General features: G+C 48.4%; 1 pseudogene; it reads right to left on the bottom strand.

Annotated features, from left to right (window-relative positions):
• Nucleotides 1–17,059, bottom strand: part of LOC141060855 (zinc metalloproteinase-disintegrin-like VLAIP-B) — a 176,698-nt pseudogene that overhangs the window by 69,985 nt on the left and 89,654 nt on the right.

The following is a 17,059-nucleotide window of genomic DNA, read 5'->3' as shown; positions in this document are numbered from 1 at the left end:
CAGCGAACCCTGACGTTTTTCTCGGTCAGAGAGAAAACGAGAGGCGTTCCTGTCAGAGTCACCTGACTCTCTGAGTCCAGCCGACCAAAGGCTCCTTCCCGGTGCAGCATCACTGTACACATCTGTGGCCCATCATTACTACCTGGAAAGGATATTCCACATTCTGAAAAAGACCTGCACATACACTGCGGTACTCCAGACATACCTACTGAGTCACCCAGTGCTGTCACTTCTTCACACTTGGCCCCTTTCTGGACCACCACCCCGCTTTGGGTTGCCACCCCAATTTTGGTCACCGCCCCCTTTTGGAACTCCATCCCTTTTTGGGTTACCACTCCAATTTGGGTCACCGCCCCCTTTTGGGACTCCACCCCTTTTTGGGTTACCACTCCAATTTGGGTCACCGCCCCCTTTTTGGACTCCACCCCTTTTTGGGTTACCACTCCCTTTTGGGTCACCGCCCCCTTTTGGGTTACCACTCCCTTTTGGGATTTCCCCATGTCCGTCCTGCAGAACCTCTTAGGCCACAGTTCACACAGTACAGTTTGTCTTTTAACGATACCACACAAGTCTTTGCTGGCACCACCACAGCTCCTGCTCTCACTGATCACCGGCACCTCCGGCTGCTGTTCACACACATACACAGCGGCTGGTGTCACTGCAGCTCCTGCTGCGCCATCTTCGTGGACCCGCCGATCCACCGGAAGCCGCTTGTCACCTTCGTAACCCCGCCGGGTTACTGGAAGCGGCTTGTCACCCTCAAAGATAAAAAAGCCACAAAAGTGCGCCCATAGGGCCTTACCAGTGCAGGTATAATGGGTTATGCAGCAATAATACAGGGTACTCACCCTCAATAGTTGTGTAAAGCCACAACTACTGTATCCGCTTAGTCACATGCCATAAAGCTGCAGCAGGATGGTGTAGACAGACAGCGTCTGCCACCAATGCTCCCAGGGCAGATCCCTTAAAGAAAACACCAGGTCCCTGTGCTGCGAGACCTTCGTGACCCCACTGAGCCACAGCAAGCACCTTCAGGTTTTGCAGAGGAAAAGAAAAAAAAACACATGCACAGTCTCTCACATGTCCTGTTCGTGTGCCACTCAGGACGTACCGCCTCCACCTGAGACCGTCCAACACACAGGGCACACCGGGTGCTATTCAGGGAGCCGACCCTCCTCCCAGGGTCTCCCAACACACCAGCCTCACCAGGTCCAGGGGCTCAGCGGGTGCTCTTCAGGACATCCGTCTCCACCTGAGACTGCCCAACACACGCCTCATCAGGTCCAAGGTCATAGCACGTGTTCCAGGGATCCGATTCCTCTCCCAGAACCTCCCAACACTGACCCTCCAGGACCTTGCTCACTGACCCCTCCAGGAACACAGTCTCTCACTGACCCTGGTCAGTGCAACACAGACTCCTGTCTGTTACCTGTGTCGGCCACACAGGTTCCTGGACGCCTCTTCTCCTCAGAGGTATCCCACAAATATTAATACAGTCACTTTCTCTGACCTCGGTCAGTATTACTCACGGTTGTCAGACCGTCTGCTCTCCTGGCTCACAATCGCCAGCACTGCCACACGTGCTTCTGGGAGTCGCTGCCCGCAGTCTGTCACCAATTGTAGGGATTTGACTCGCTTAGGTGCAGCGGGAGACAAACATGAGGCACGTTCCTTTAAAATTTCACCAGGTTTATTACTCCATAAACCATAGACAGCATAACACTGAAATGTAACCTTCACTTCAGGCAAAGGAACAGAAATGTCCGTGGCTTCAGACTCGGACTGAGAGTCTCAGCACATGCTGGGAGCTGTAGTCCTCCCCATATACACTCTCTGTAGTGTCCCACCTGGACACATGGAAGTCTGTCCACACTCAGACAGACTCACTCCACTCTCTCACATGTGCCAAACACCTCAATTACATAGCCCTGTAACCACACCCACAGGGGATCACATGGCTATGACATCACCAAAGGTTGTATAGACACACAGGCTTCCCTGACACAGTGTAACAGAAAGATCAGCAGTACCTCTGCTGATCAATACACCCTGGAGCCTGCATCCCAAGGCCACCCACCTTGAGACCCACAATGGTCATTTAGGACCCTGCTCCTGTTACCACACTGAATGTGCCTGTACACCCGTCCTGGGACACCCACACAGCGCCCCCTAGCCGACACAGTCGTAACTACACCACAATATGTAGTATGTATGTTGCATGCATGTAGTATATATGTGGTATATATGTAGTATGCATGTTGCATGCATGTGGTATATATGTAGTATGTATGTATGTTGCATGCATGTAGTATATATGTAGTATGCATGTTGCATGTAGTATATATGTAGTATATATGTATGTTGCATGCATGTAGTATATATGTGGTATATATGTAGTATGCATGTTGCATGCATGCAGTATATATGTAGTATGTATTTTTTTTTTTTACATTCAACACATTAGCCAGATGATGGGACTACTACTGTCCCATCATTGGCTAATGTGTCAATCACCGTCATGGTAGCAGGCATCGCCCGATGGGACTTGTAGTCCCATCGGACGATCCTGCACAGACACCCGCAGCCTGCACAGACCCCCAGACAGTCGGTACAGACCACCGGCAGGCCGGCACAGCCCCTCGGCAGGCCGGTACAGACCCCCGCAGCCTGCACAGACCCCCGGACAGTCGGTACAGACCACCGGCAGGCCGGCACAGCCCCCCGCAGCCTGCACAGACTCCCGGACAGTCAGTACAGACCACCGGCAGGCCGTTACAGCCCCCCGGCAGGCCGGTACAGACCCCCGGCAGTCCGCACAGACCCCCGGGCAGTCGGCACAGACCCCCGGAAGGTCCGTACACCCCCCCGAGAGGCTGTACAAGGACAGAAAAGGGTTTTTCTTATTCCAATACCGGAAGTCCCATATACTTGAATGGGACTTCCGGTATCGGAATCGGCGATACCCGATACTTTTTTCGTATCGGGCCGATACCATCCGATCCGATATTTTAGGGTATCGGATGGTATCGCTCAACACTAATCGTGAGTAATCCGCTGCCAGCACTTCCCATTCCCCATTACTCACCATTCTTGGCCATGCAGTGAGTAGTTTCTTCTGCTTACTGTATGCTGTAATCCACGTGTCCTCTGCTTGCTGTGTGCATACTTCCTGGCTATATGCTTAGGGCAGCTGCGCCCGCCCTTCCTGATTCTTAATGAGACAGTGTGTGCATTCCTAATGTGTCCCCAGCCTATTGCTAAGAGGCATCTGATGCTTAAGGCATCTCCACCAATGGGAAGATGCCTGAGCAACATTCTCTCTCTGTTGCTGTTTCTGCCACTCCTGGGGCTGAGTGACCAGGCCTGAAACTTGTACCTGAGTCTGTTCTTGTATGAATTAGGACTTATCCTTACCAATTTGTATCCTAGTCTGGATCCTTCCCTTCCCTGCTGTGTCTGTCCCTGTACCCATTCCTTAAACTTTCAGTATCTGAACCAGTATTTATGTCTGTTCTGTTGTCTCTGAACAATGTTAGTGATCTTTGTGTACACTTGCTACTTCATTGTAAGTACCTGTGTGAATCTGGTCCTGTCTCTTCTGCTCTGCACCTGCGGCTCTGCTTCTGCTTGGCACCTGCGGCTCTGCTTCTGCTCCGCACCTGTGACTTTGCTTCTACTTTGCTCCTGTGCCACACCCCTGGCTCTGCAACTGTTCCGCACCTGCAGCTTTGTGTCTGTCCAGTCTGAACTGGTTCCTATCTGTTCCCCTATTCATGCAGTATCTGCCTGTGTCTCAGTCCTTCCTGAAACAGCTCCTGTCAGTCCAGTCTGAACAGGTTCCCACCCGTTCCTGTATCCCAATCGTACCTGCCTGCGTCCCACTCCTTCCCAAATCTGTTCCTGTCCCTCTAGTCTGAACTGTGCCGACCTGCCTGCAGCCAGAGTGTCAGCTGTGCCCGTCTCCCTGCCAAAGTGTCATCCATGCTGGCTTGTACATCACCCGTACTCACCAGCACTTGCCTTTCTATACATCAGCTGAGCCAGACAGCATATCTACAGTACTTGCCTGCACCTGTCGTTCCAGTGTCAAGTACCACGGGGGTCAGTTGCTACTGCCAGAAGCAGCACTGGAGTGGTACCTGGCAACTACCTGCCACATAAGCCTGACCTCACCACTAGAGGCTCCAGTGAACACCAAAGTAGCTGCTTAGTCATGCACCTCCAGGGTAAGTTTAGTTTTCAGCTCAGTGGGGCCACAATCCGCGCTCACTCCAACCAGTCTGGACATGAGTGTTACAATTTCGTTTTGACATTACTGTGCATTATGTTCATTTAATGTGCCATTTTTTCAGGCTGATTTTGAGCAGAATCCCCCGGAAAAATGAAACTTTAGTTTTAAATAAGACCTTAGCTTCATTCTCCATTCCAGCTGTTAAACATGTTTTCCAGCTTGTTTAAAAAAAACTGACAGCGGATACCATAGGAAGAAAATAAGAAAAACAGTTATACTCAAACCAGGAATCTACTCTACACTCCAAAGATCTAAAGGGTTAGACTTGCGAGAACCTCGCAAGAGTCTTGCACGTCAATATCCGGCACTGCCGCCGGCACTCAGGACCGGAGTGTTCAGCTGCATAGAAATACATGCAGCCGCACACTCCGGTCCCAAGTGCCGGCGGCAGGACTGGGTATTGACGTGCAAGACTCGTGCGAGTTTCTCGCACGTCTGACCCCGGCCTAAGGCAGTATCACTAACTCTTGTAAATCCTGGAAATTTAAGTTGACAATTGGAATTTTGATGATTTACTAATGAAACTCCCATCTAATATCCTCACCTGACAGATTGTGCCATGATGCAGGAATCTGCAGAGCAGGAACATTTGCTGGCGTCATGACCCATTCCAAAGTTGTGTCCAATCTCATGAGCAATTGCGGCCCCCACGGAAATGGCCTGCTCGCTGAAGTCCTGGGGAAAGAAGCCCATTAAAATAGTTGAATAGTGAGCAATTTTGGTGGTAGATTTCTGTCATCTGTAGCTCACTTGCCAGCTTTGCTGTGTAGACTGGAACAACAGAGTCATTTTTTTATTATTACAGGGAGGAAGAAATGAATAATGTATTGCTGGAGGTAGTGCAGGATAGTAACACTTGAGAATAAGTAAACAAGGAAATGTTATATTTTGCACAGAAAACTCTTTGAGAAACACAGTAGAAGGCAAGGGAATGAAGCATTAAAAAAACTCAAGGATTTATTGGGGATTTTACTTATTGAGTTTAATAGAGAAGTCAAAATCTGCAATTAAATCCTAGTTGTGTATTCTTTGCTGACGATTATTTAGAAATGTGCAGCGATTTCCTCGTACCAAAAAAAAAAATCACTTCTCTCATCACCTTACCTTCTGCTGCTCTCCTACCAAGTCTTTCCTGGTTCACTGTGTTAGCTGGGCTCTAGTGATGACAAGTGAGCACTGCAGCCAATCAAAAGCTTCAGAAGACACACTGGTCACTGGTCAACATGTCATCGTTGGAGCTGAAAGAACAGAGAGCAGCGGTAATCCAGGGATGACTTCCATTGAAGAGGCTGAAGATTGGCATGGTGAGGATACTGAAATACAGGAAGTGTGTGTGTGGCGCCCCCAGGAGTATGGTCACCACAGTGGTATTGCCTTCCTCCAGGGAGGGTGATGTCAGGCTTGGAGGCAATGAAGGGTCTCTCTAACAGTTAACCATGTCATGCAACACAGTTCCCACTCCAGGCCAGTAGAGGGAGCTCTGAACCAGAATTGGGGGAGGAGTGCTCTCTGAGGGCCAGGAAGGGAAGTTAGGAGTTAGTGTGAGGAGGGCAAAGAGTGTAGACGTGTGGAGAGAAGCTGGAGGTTGAGCTGAAGATAGAGAGCTCCCTCCCAGTGATAGCGCATGATCTGGAGCCTGGTCTCCACGGTTGTATGGATAATGAAGGTCCTGCAACAGAAACCAGAGGAATAGGAAGCTGTAAATGCTCTTTTCCCAACTAAGACTCGGAGGCACAACAGCAACGGGTGAGCCAAGAGAGATAGAGGGCTACAGCTGTCTGCCATATGAGGTAGTTCTTAGAGAAGATAAAAAGGAGGAACTTGGGTGTAACACAGTACTGGATGTACCTCAAGCCAGCGCTAGGAAGGAGACTACCCAATCCATCTGATAGAGAGATCCCTGAGTTGCTTCCAGCTTAGCCTGCTCCTGTGCCATCTGTAATCAGGACCCTGGACTGCATTTGCCAAGTAAAGGTAAATAAACTGCACCCTGTTGTGTCCTTGCCTCCTTCCTGCAACCTCTTCAGCACTGCTACATCTCTGTGCCAAACACTGCACCCTCTTCCTAAACATTCAGCTACACTGCCCTGGGACCAACAGCCCTACTGTGGAGGGCTACAACATCATTGCTGCACTACACCATGTGTCCCAGAGGATCTGCTTGCAGCGTCGGCTTAACACCTCCCTTGCCGAACACCACAGGTGGCGTCACGAATCATAGAATCATAGAATCGTAGAGTTGGAAGGGACCTCCTGGGCCATCTGGTCCAACCCCCTGCTCAAAGCAGGATTCGCTAAATCATCCCAGTCAGATGTCTGTCCAGCCTCTGTTTGAACACTTCCATTGAAGGAGAACTCACCACTTCTCGTGGCAGCTTGTTCCACTCATTGATCACTCTGTCAAAAAGTTTTTTCTAATATCTAATCTGTGTCTCCTCCCATTCAGTTTCATCCCATTGCTTCTAGTCTTTCCTTGTGCAAATGAGAATAAAGTTGATCCCTCTACAATGTGACAGCCCTTTAGATATTTGTAGACAGCTATTAAGTCTCCTCTCAGTCTTCTCTTTTGCAAACTAAACAATCCAAAATCCTGCAACCTTTCTTCATAAGACAGGGTTTGCAGACCGGTCACCATTCTGGTTGCTCTTTTCTGAACTTGCTCCAGTTTGTTGATGTCTTTTTTAAAATGTGGTGCCCAAAACTGGACACGGTATCCCAGATGAGGTCTGACCAAAGAGGAGTAGAGTGAAATAATGACTTCACGTGATCTAGACTGTATGCTTCTGTTAATACATCCTAGAATTGCATTTGCCTTTTTTGCTGCTGCATCACACTGTTGACTCATATTCAGTCTGTGATCTATTAGTATACCCAAGTCTTTTTCACATGTGCTGTTGCTTAGCCCTATTCCTCCCATTCTGTATATGCTTTTTACATTTTTATTGCCCAGATGTAGTACTTTGCATTTTTCCCTGTTAAAAACCATTCTGTTAGTTGCTGCCCACTTCTCCAGTTTATTTATATCTTTTTGAATCCTCTCTCTCTCTTCTCTAGTATTAGCTATCCCTCCTAGCTTTGTGTCATCAGCAAATTTAATCAGTTTACCCTTAATTCCTTCATCTAAATAGTTGATAAAGATGTTGAACAATACAGGGCCCAGGACAGAGCCCTGTGGTACCCCACTTGAGACATTCTTCCAACTTATAAACTTTATTCCCAACTCAACCCCTTTTACATGGGCGCCCAGGGCCATGGACCGGGTCACTGCTGCTGTGACAATCCCCTCTGAGAGACTGGCCCGGTACCGAGTACCCGACAGCCCCGGGAGGGCGACCCATTTTGGCGTCACGAACAGGATTACGGAGCCCGGTATCCCCGGGTCCGGTGTGCCAGAGACTGTGTTTGGTGTTATAGACTGTGTGCGAAATTGGCGCCATTGCCGCCATTATCCCGCTGATTGGTGCGCGTGGGAAGAAAAGGGGGCAGGCCTTCGTGGGCAGAGCCAGCCGCGAAGCGCGAAAGCAGAAGAGCACGCGGCCTGCAGTTCCGGCTTCCCCGGATCCAGCCGAGGAGCGGCATCCGGTAAGCCAGCGCAACCCCGCGGCCTGGCCCACGTTAACTAGGGGGGAAAAAAATGTCTGAGGACAATGCCAATGCAGCAGCGGATGCCCCCGCAGACCCCACAGCGCCGCTGAATCCAGCAGCCAGGGTTGCTTCCAGGGCACCGCAAGAAACAGCGCCCACTGCAGCGGTCCCCATAATGCCGCTGTCTATGCCTCACATACCAGGAGCATCCTGGCTACCGCAGTATTCAAGGGAGTCCCATACCCTGAGTGAATTTAAAGAGAGACTGTGCAGTTTGTTTGAGGTGTGTCCTCTATCTGAAAGCCAGAAGGTGAACATCCTGATTGGGCAGCTAACAGGTGCAACACAGAGAGAAGTAAAAGCCTGGCAGGACACTGATAAAGAGACTGTTAAAAAGATCCTGGCTAAGCTAAGTAGCACCTTTGACACCCGCACTGCTGCTGAAATCAAGATGAGATTCTTTGAATGTAAACAGAAAGTGCAGGACAGTATATGGGACTATGCTCTTAACCTGCAGGAGGCGCTGCGAGCTGTCAAGCAGATTGACCCCGACAGTGTGAAAGATGGAGACGGACTGTTAAAGGAGCAGTTTATTGAAGGACTCTTATCCAGCACCCACAGAGCACAGCTGCGCATTATAGCCCTACAGAACCCTGATCTAGACTTTGCTGATTTCAAAGACAGGGCTATCCGGGTGCTGCAGGAACCAACTGTCAACCGTCCAGCGCCCACCATGTGCCAAGCGATCACCTACCACCAGGAAGCAACATCTTTCCCTTCCATCCCTGTGGAGGCTGATGCACAGACTCTGGATAAAGATCCAACAGAAGAGCTGCGTCTTCAGGTCCAGGAATTGACCAAAGGGATGGCTGCACTTACTAAAACAGTACAGTCCCTGCAGGTGTCCTCCAAGGAGAAGATCCAGCTTGCTTCCAGTCCAGAGGATGTCCCGTGACTCCGGAAGAGGAGAACCCCGCCACTCCGAGGGAGGAACAACGATCGCTATGACCAGGACGGACGTCCCATCTGTCGTCACTGCCACAAGGCAGGTCACCTTGCAAGATTCTGTTATTTAAACGAGCAACTCCTGGGGCAGAGGGCCAACCCCCAGGAGTAGGACCACAAGGCCCAAGGAACTGGCGAGCCAAGTATGTTGGAGGACGACCGATCCTCCCAGTGGTGATTGACGGCATCCCCATGAACGCTTTGCTGGACACTGGCTCCCAGGTGACAACTATGCCATATATCCTTTACAAGCGGTATTGAGTTGACTCTGAACTTACCCGTGGCCCAAGTGATGAACTCACAGTAGTTGCCAGTAATGGTCAGTCTTTACCGCAAATGGGATGTAAAGACATTACTGTTAAAGTGGGTCGAGTAGAGTTAAAATCTCAAGGTCTGATAGTTGTGGATATTGATCGACGAGAATGTAATCCCATGATGACTCTTGGTACAAAGGGAATTGAAAATTGTCTTTGCGAGGTTATTGTCTTGCAACAGGTGGCTGAGACTGCTGGTTCCAGTGAACAACGAATCCTGCAGAAGGAGATCAAGGCCCTGATGCAAAGACAGCAGGTAGAACTCTCTGGCGGAGAAATTGTCAGCGTCTGAGTGAGTGATGCTTTCCTCATTGCAATACCCCCCAGATGTGAAATGTTGATTTGGTGTCGGGCAGCCATAGGCCTCAGAGGAAAAGATTACCAGGCAATGGTAGAACCAATGTACTCTGATAGCAGGCTCACTGTCCTGACAGCCAGAGGGGTAGTTGATGTTCGTAAAGGGAGAGTACCTCTACGCCTTCTGAACTGTGGGGAGGAGGAGGCCACAATACCTCGGTATGCCACAGTTGCTAAGCTGCTCACTGTCATTAACAATGCAATGCAGGCAGCAGAGCCCTTGGTCTCATCCGACCAGGTGGAGGACAATGGCTCTGTCAAGCAGCTGGGGGAGTGGTGCCAGCAACTGCAGGTGGGAACTGACTCCACACCTTCATACCAGAAAAATGGGGTTTACAGAGTGACCTAGGAATATGAGCGGGTATTTAGTAAACACCCCCTAGATTTTAGGAAGGGAAAGGGGGTTCAACATCATATCCCCACTGGAGATCATCCACCCATTAAAGAAAGGTACCGGCCTATACCCCCAACACAATACCAATGTGCCAAAGGTATGTTGAGAGAGATGAAGGAAGCAGGGGTTATCAGAGACAGTTGTAGCCCTGGGCAGCCCCAATAGTTTTTGTAAAGAAAAAGGATGGCACAATGAGAATGTGTGTTGATTACAGAAAAATTAACAGCATTACACATAAGGATGCCTACCCATTACCCAGAATTGAGGAGTCATTAGCTGCACTTAAAACTGCTAACTATTCTTCCACCTTAGATCTCACTAGTGGGTATTGGTAGGTTCCCGTGGCAGAGGCAGACAAGGAGAAAAGAGCATTTACCACCCCAATGGGTCTCTGTGAGTTCAACTATATGCCATTCGGGCTCTGCACCGCCCCAGGAACATTTCAACGGCTGATGGAGTGCTGCCTGGGACACAAGAACTTTGAGACGGTCCTGTTGTACCTTGATGATGTCATTGTTTTCTCCAAGACTTACGAAGACCATCTGAAGCACCTGGCTGAGGTGTTTGAAGCCTTGTCCAACTTTGGCCTGAAGGTGAAGCCTTCCAAATGCCACCTCCTGAAGCCCAAGGTACAGTACCTCGGTCATGTTGTGAGTGCAGAAGGTGTGGCACCAGATCCTGACAAAGTCACAGTCATCTGGGACTGGCCGAATCCCATCAACCTCCATGAAGTACGCCAATTTCTTGGGTTGGTAGGCTACTACTGAAGGTTCATCAAGGGCTTCACTGAAAGCCACTGCTATGCAAAATCTTCTGGTGGGGCAGTCCAAGAAGGCCAAACAGAAAAGTTCCACCTTTGAATGGAATGAGGAGTTGAAGAGATCCTTCACTCGACAGAAGATGGCTCTCACAGGGGATGAAGTTCTGGCCTACCCAGATTATGACAAACCATTTGTGTTGTATACTGATGCCAGCAACGTGGGACTTGGAGCAGTACTGTCACAGGTACAGAATGGCAAAGAAAGGGTGATCTCCTATGCCAGCAGGAAGCTTCGTCCCACTAAAAGGAACCCTGACAACTACAGTTCCTTCAAGCTGGAGTTCCTCGCCATAGTCTGGGCTGTGACTGAAAGATTCAAGCATTACCTAGCTTCAGCCAAGTTTACCATCTTCACGGACAGCAACCCGTTGACTCACTTGGAAACTGCAAAACTAGGTGCACTGGAGCAGCAATTGATGACTCGGCTGTCTAACTATGAGTTTACCATCAATGTTATGATTGAGTCACCTTAGGAGGAAAAAACAGAAATGCTAGCTAAGTCCAGAAAACCAGAGAGGTTGGCAGCTATCGGATTGCAGACCCCTGAACCTATCAACACAACTAGCAGTAGCCGTGGGGGGTTCCTACGAAGCCCTAGACCCCTCAATCACAGACAGAGAACTAAATAACCGAAAGACAGAAAGGGAAATCTAAACTGCCCCAGAGCAGACCCCAAAGCAAAAGGCAGCCCCCCACATATAATGACGGTGAAGCAAGAAGAAAGAACACAACACAGACAGAAAGATAGACTGAGCAAAGACGGGGCCCAAGCTAACTAGATAGGAAAGGACAGGAAGGCTGCTGTCTGCAATCCGTGAAAAACCCTATGAAAAAAAGAACCAACAGACTGACAGTGAAAAAGGCCCTGAAGACGCTAGGCTTCAAAAGACTATGTCAGTACTCAGGAATATTCTGAAGACAGAGCAACCGGCAAAAGGAGATTCAGCTCACCCCAGCAGGGAATGGCAGAATACAGAAAAGCAAGGCAAACAAAAACAAAACACAAATGCTAAAAGGCAAAGCAGAAAACTTAGCTTTAGGGAGCAGGAATCAGACTGGTCTCTTAGAAGTCCACAGAGAAATCACCCGCAGGGCAGAAGGGCGTCGGCAGCCTTATATCCAGTCCGAGACTCCACTCAGCCAGTCATCCTCATTAGGCTCAGGTGCCTGATAATCAGGCTCACTACCTTCCTTCACCAGAATAGGGAGCTCACCAGACCTCAGTGACGAAGGGGAAAATGAACTTACAACAGTACCTCCCCCTTGAGGAGGGGTCACCGAACCCTCAACCACGCCACCAGGGCGATCAGGGTGAGCCCGATGAAAGGCACGCACCAATCTTTTGGCATGAATATCAGAGGCAGAGACCCAGGAATTATCCTCCTGACCATAACCCTTCCAGTTAACCAAATACTGGAGTCTCCGTCTAGCCAGTCGGGAATCCAGTATTTTCTCTACCTCATATTCCATGTTACCTTCAACCAATACAGGGTCCGGAGGTGCCACCCCAGGAACAACTGGTTCAACAAACCTCTTCAACAAGGACTTATGGAACACATTATGGATTTTAAATGTGACAGGAAGAGCCAAACGAAAAGAGACCGGATTAATAATCTCCAAAATCTTGTAAGGTCCAATAAATCTAGGCTTAAACTTAGGAGAAGCCACCTTCATAGCAATATTTTTTGATGATAACCACACCATATCACCAATCTTAAACTGGGGACCAGTGGTCCTATGTCGATTGGAAAACCGCTGGGCCTTTTCCTGGGAGAGAGATAACTTATCCACCACTTGGTCCCAGATCTGGTGCATTCTCTCCACCACAGTGTCAACACCTGGGCAGACAGAAGGCTCCACCTGCCCTGAAGAAAATCGAGGATGAAACCCAAAGTTACAAAAAAAAGGTGACATCAAAGTGGCAGAACTAGCTCTATTTTTTAAAGCAAATTCGGCCAAGGGCAAAAATGCAACCCAATCATCCTGATCAGCGGAAATAAAACATCTCAAATACGACTCCAAGGCCTGGTTTGTTCTCTCTGTCTGCCCATTGGTCTGAGGGTGAAAAGCAGAGGAGAAGGACAACTGAATTCCCAGCTTGGAACAGAAAGTCCTCCAAAATCTAGACACAAACTGAACTCCTCTGTCAGACACAATGTTCTCAGGAATCCCGTGCAAGCGAACCACCTGTTGCAAAAACAGGGGCACCAACTCAGAGGAAGACGGCAACTTAGGGAGTGGTACAAGATGAACCATCTTAGAGAACCTATCACAAATCACCCAAATAACAGTCATTCTTTGAGAGACCGGCATATCAGAGATGAAATCCATTGAAATATGGGTCCATGGCCTCCTGGGGACCGGCAAAGGCATCAACAACCCACTAGAGTGAGAACAAGATTTAGACCGGGAGCAAGTCCCACAGGACTGCACAAAATTCCTGACATCATGAGACAAGGTGGGCCACCAAAAAGGGCGACTCACCAGGTCTCTAGTACCAAAAATACCTGGATGACCAGCCAATGCAGAGTAATGAACTTCAGACATCACTCTCTTCTTCCACTGGTCAGGAACATACAACTTTCCACTGGGACAACGCTCAGGTTTGTCCTCCTGGAACTCTTGCAGAGCAAGTCTCAAATCGGGCGAGATCGCAGAAAGAACTACCCCTTCACCTAGGATGGTAGCAGGCTTGGTCACCACAGGAGAATCAGCAAAGAAGCTCCGAGAGAGGGCGTCTGCCTTGACATTCTTAGTTCCAGGAAGAAAAGAGACCACAAAATCAAAACGTGTAAAAAACAAGGCCCACCTAGCCTGTCTAGGGTTCAAGCGTTTAGCCGACTCTAGGTAAATCAAATTCTTGTGGTCAGTGAGGACCACAACTTGATGTTTAGCTCCCTCCAACCAATGTCTCCACTCCTCAAATGCCCATTTCATGGCCAACAGTTCCCGATTCCCCACATCATAGTTACGTTCAGATGGAGAGAACTTTCGGGAAAAGAAAGCACAGGGATTCATTTTAGATGTTACAGGATCCTTTTGGGACAAAACAGCTCCTGCACCAATCTCAGAAGCATCCACCTCTACCTGTAACGGGAGTGAGACATCAGGTTGCCGCAAAACCGGGGCGGAGGTAAATCTTCGCTTCAGCTCCTGAAAGGAAGCAACAGCCTCCGGAGACCAATTCAACACATCAGCACCCTTCTTAGTCAGATCAGTCAATGGCTTGGCAATACTAGAAAATTTTGCTATAAATTTCCGATAAAAATTAGCAAAACCCAAAAACTTCTGGAGGGCCTTCAAAGAAGTGGGCTGAACCCAATCATAAATGGCCTGTACCTTGGCCGGGTCCATTTCAATAGTTGACGGAGACAAAATAAATCCCAAAAATGAAATCCTCTGTACTCCAAAAAGGCATTTCGATCCTTTGACATACAGGGAATTCTCCCTCAAGATCCGGAACACAGTCCGAATATGTTCCACATGAGAATCCCAATCCTTGGAGAAGATCAAAATATCATCCAGATAGATAATCAAAAATGTATCGACAAAGTCTCGGAAAATATCGTTCATGAAGCACTGGAAGACAGAAGGGGCATTAGTGAGCCCAAAAGGCATCACCAGGTACTCAAAATGTCCCTCCGGAGTATTAAACGCCGTCTTCCATTCATCCCCCTGCTTAATGCGGATAAGATTATATGCCCCTCTGAGGTCAAGCTTGGTAAACCAGCAAGCACCTCTAACTCTAGAGAATAGATCCGAAATCAGGGGTAACGGATACTGATATTTAATAGTAATTTTGTTGAGGGCACGATAATCAATACAAGGCCTTAAAGAACCATCCTTTTTGGCCACAAAAAAAAACCAGCACCTAAGGGTGAAGAGGATGGTCTAATATGACCCTTCTCCAACGCCTCCTTAATATAGGACTGCATAGCCTCGTGCTCGGGTACAGATAAATTGAAGAGCCGACCCTTGGGAAATTTACACCCCGTTCTCAGTTCAATTGTACAGTCATAACTCCTATGGGGAGACAAGGACGCAGACTCATTCTCACTAAGTACATCATAAAAGTCCGCCAAATAGTCAGGAACATCATGCGACTGAGGAGAGGTGGAAAAAAACGGAGCCTCACTAAAGGCACACCGACAACCCCAACTCACCACAGACACAGATTTCCAATCCAAAACTGGATTATGAATTTGCAACCAGGGAAACCCCAGAACAACGGCATCATGCAGCCCATGCAACACCAAAAATCTGCAATTTTCTTGATGGTCTGGGGCGACCCGCATGACCACCTGGGTCCAAAACTGAGGTTTATTTTTCGCCAAAGGAGTAGCATCAATCCCCCTCAAAGGGATAGGCGTCTGCAGGGGTGTCATCGGAAATCCACAACGTTTAGCAAAATCCAAGTCCATTAGGTTTAGCGCTGCTCCTGAATCCACAAAAGCCTTGGCGGAAAATGTGGACAGGGAGCAGATCAGAGTAATTGCCAGAAGAAACTTAGGTTGAACACCACCAACAGAAAACGTGTGTGCAAAGCGTTTCTCTCATTTAGGACAAACAGAAATAATATGCGAGGCATCTCCACAGAAAAAACACAGCTTATTACACCTTCTGAACTCCTGACGTTGCGCCTTAGACAAAACTCTATCACATTGCATAGGTTCAGACGTCTGTTCAACCGGTGGCAACACCTCTCGTGCAATCCTGCGTTCACGTAAACGCCGATCAACCTGAATGGCTAATGACATAGAATCGTCCAGACCAGAGGGAACAGGAAATCCCACCATAGTATCTTTTACGGCTTCTGACAAACCCTTCCAAAAGAGAGCAGCCAAGGCATTATCATTCCAGGTAGTAAGGACCACCCACTTTCAGAACTTTTGACAGTACAACTCTGCAGAATCTCGACCCTGGTTCAATGCCAACAGGGTCTTTTCAGCCTGATCAATAGCATTAGGTTCGTCATACAACAACCCCAAGGCTTGAAAGAATGCGTTCACATTAGTCAGAATAAGATCATCTGGTTTCAAAGAAAACGCCCAATCCTGGGGATCGCCACGCAGCAAAGAGATGACAATTTTAACGTGCTGCGTGGAGCTCCCTGACGAGTTAGGCTTCAAGGCAAAAAATAATTTACAATTATTTTTGAAACTCAAAAATTTAGATCGATCCCCAAAAAATACATCAGGTGTAGGGATCTTTGGTTCAACAGCATGCAAACGAGCAAGGTAGGCGGAAATTCCCCGCACTTCCGCAGCGAGCTGCTCCACACGATCAGACAATTGCTTTACCTCCATTGAGAGGAAAAAAAAAATTCCCCCTACGGCCTCAGAGATATAGAGGAAAGAATATACACTTTTTTTTTTTTTTTTAAACACAATTCTTTCCTGCTATTGAGTACCCTAGGATCTGCGGTAGGGCGGGTGATTCTGTTATGATTGAGTCACCTTAGGAGGCAAAAACAGAAATGCTAGCTAAGTTCAGAAAACCAGAGAGGTTGGCAGCTATCAGATTGCAGACCCCTGAACCTATCAACACAACTAGCAGTAGCCGTGGGGGGTTCCTACGAAGCCCTAGACCCCTCGATCACAGCCGGAGAACTAAATAACCTAAAGACAGAAAGGGAAATCTAAACTGCCCCAGAGCAGACCCCAAAGAAAAAGGCAGCCCCCCACATATAATGACAGTGAAGCAAGAAGAAAGAACACAACACAGACAGAAAGATAGACTGAGCAAAGACGGGGCCCAAGCTAACTAGATAGGAAAGGACAGGAAGGCTGCTGTCTGCAATCTGTGAAAAACCCTATGAAAAAAAGAGCCAACAGTCTGACAGTGAAAAAGGCCCTGAAGACACTAGGCTTCAAAAGACTATGTCAGTACTCAGGAATATTCTGAAGACAGAGCAACCGGCAAAAGGAGATTCAGCTCACCCCAGCAGGGAATGGCAGAATCCAGAAAAGCAAGGCAAACAAAAAAAAAACACAAATGCTAAAAGGCAAAGCAGAAAACTTAGCTTTAGGGAGCAGGAATCAGACTGGTCTCTTAGAAGTCCACAGAGAAATCACCCGCAGGGCAGAAGGGCGTCGGCAGCCTTATATCCAGTCCGTGACTCCACTCAGCCAGTCATCCTCATTAGGCTCAGGTGCCTGATAATCAGGCTCACTACCTTCCTTCACCAGAATAGGGAGCTCACCAGACCTCAGTGACAAAGGGGAAAATGAACTCACAACACATCAAGTACCGAGCAGGGCATAAGAATGCCAATGCTGATGCGCTGTCCAGAA

Source organism: Dendrobates tinctorius, unplaced genomic scaffold, assembly GCF_039654945.1.
Source record: "Dendrobates tinctorius isolate UK_male_01 unplaced genomic scaffold, ASM3965494v1 ptg000245l, whole genome shotgun sequence".
NCBI classification, from domain to species: Eukaryota; Metazoa; Chordata; class Amphibia; order Anura; family Dendrobatidae; genus Dendrobates; species Dendrobates tinctorius.
This window is presented reverse-complemented; position numbering and strand designations above follow the sequence as displayed.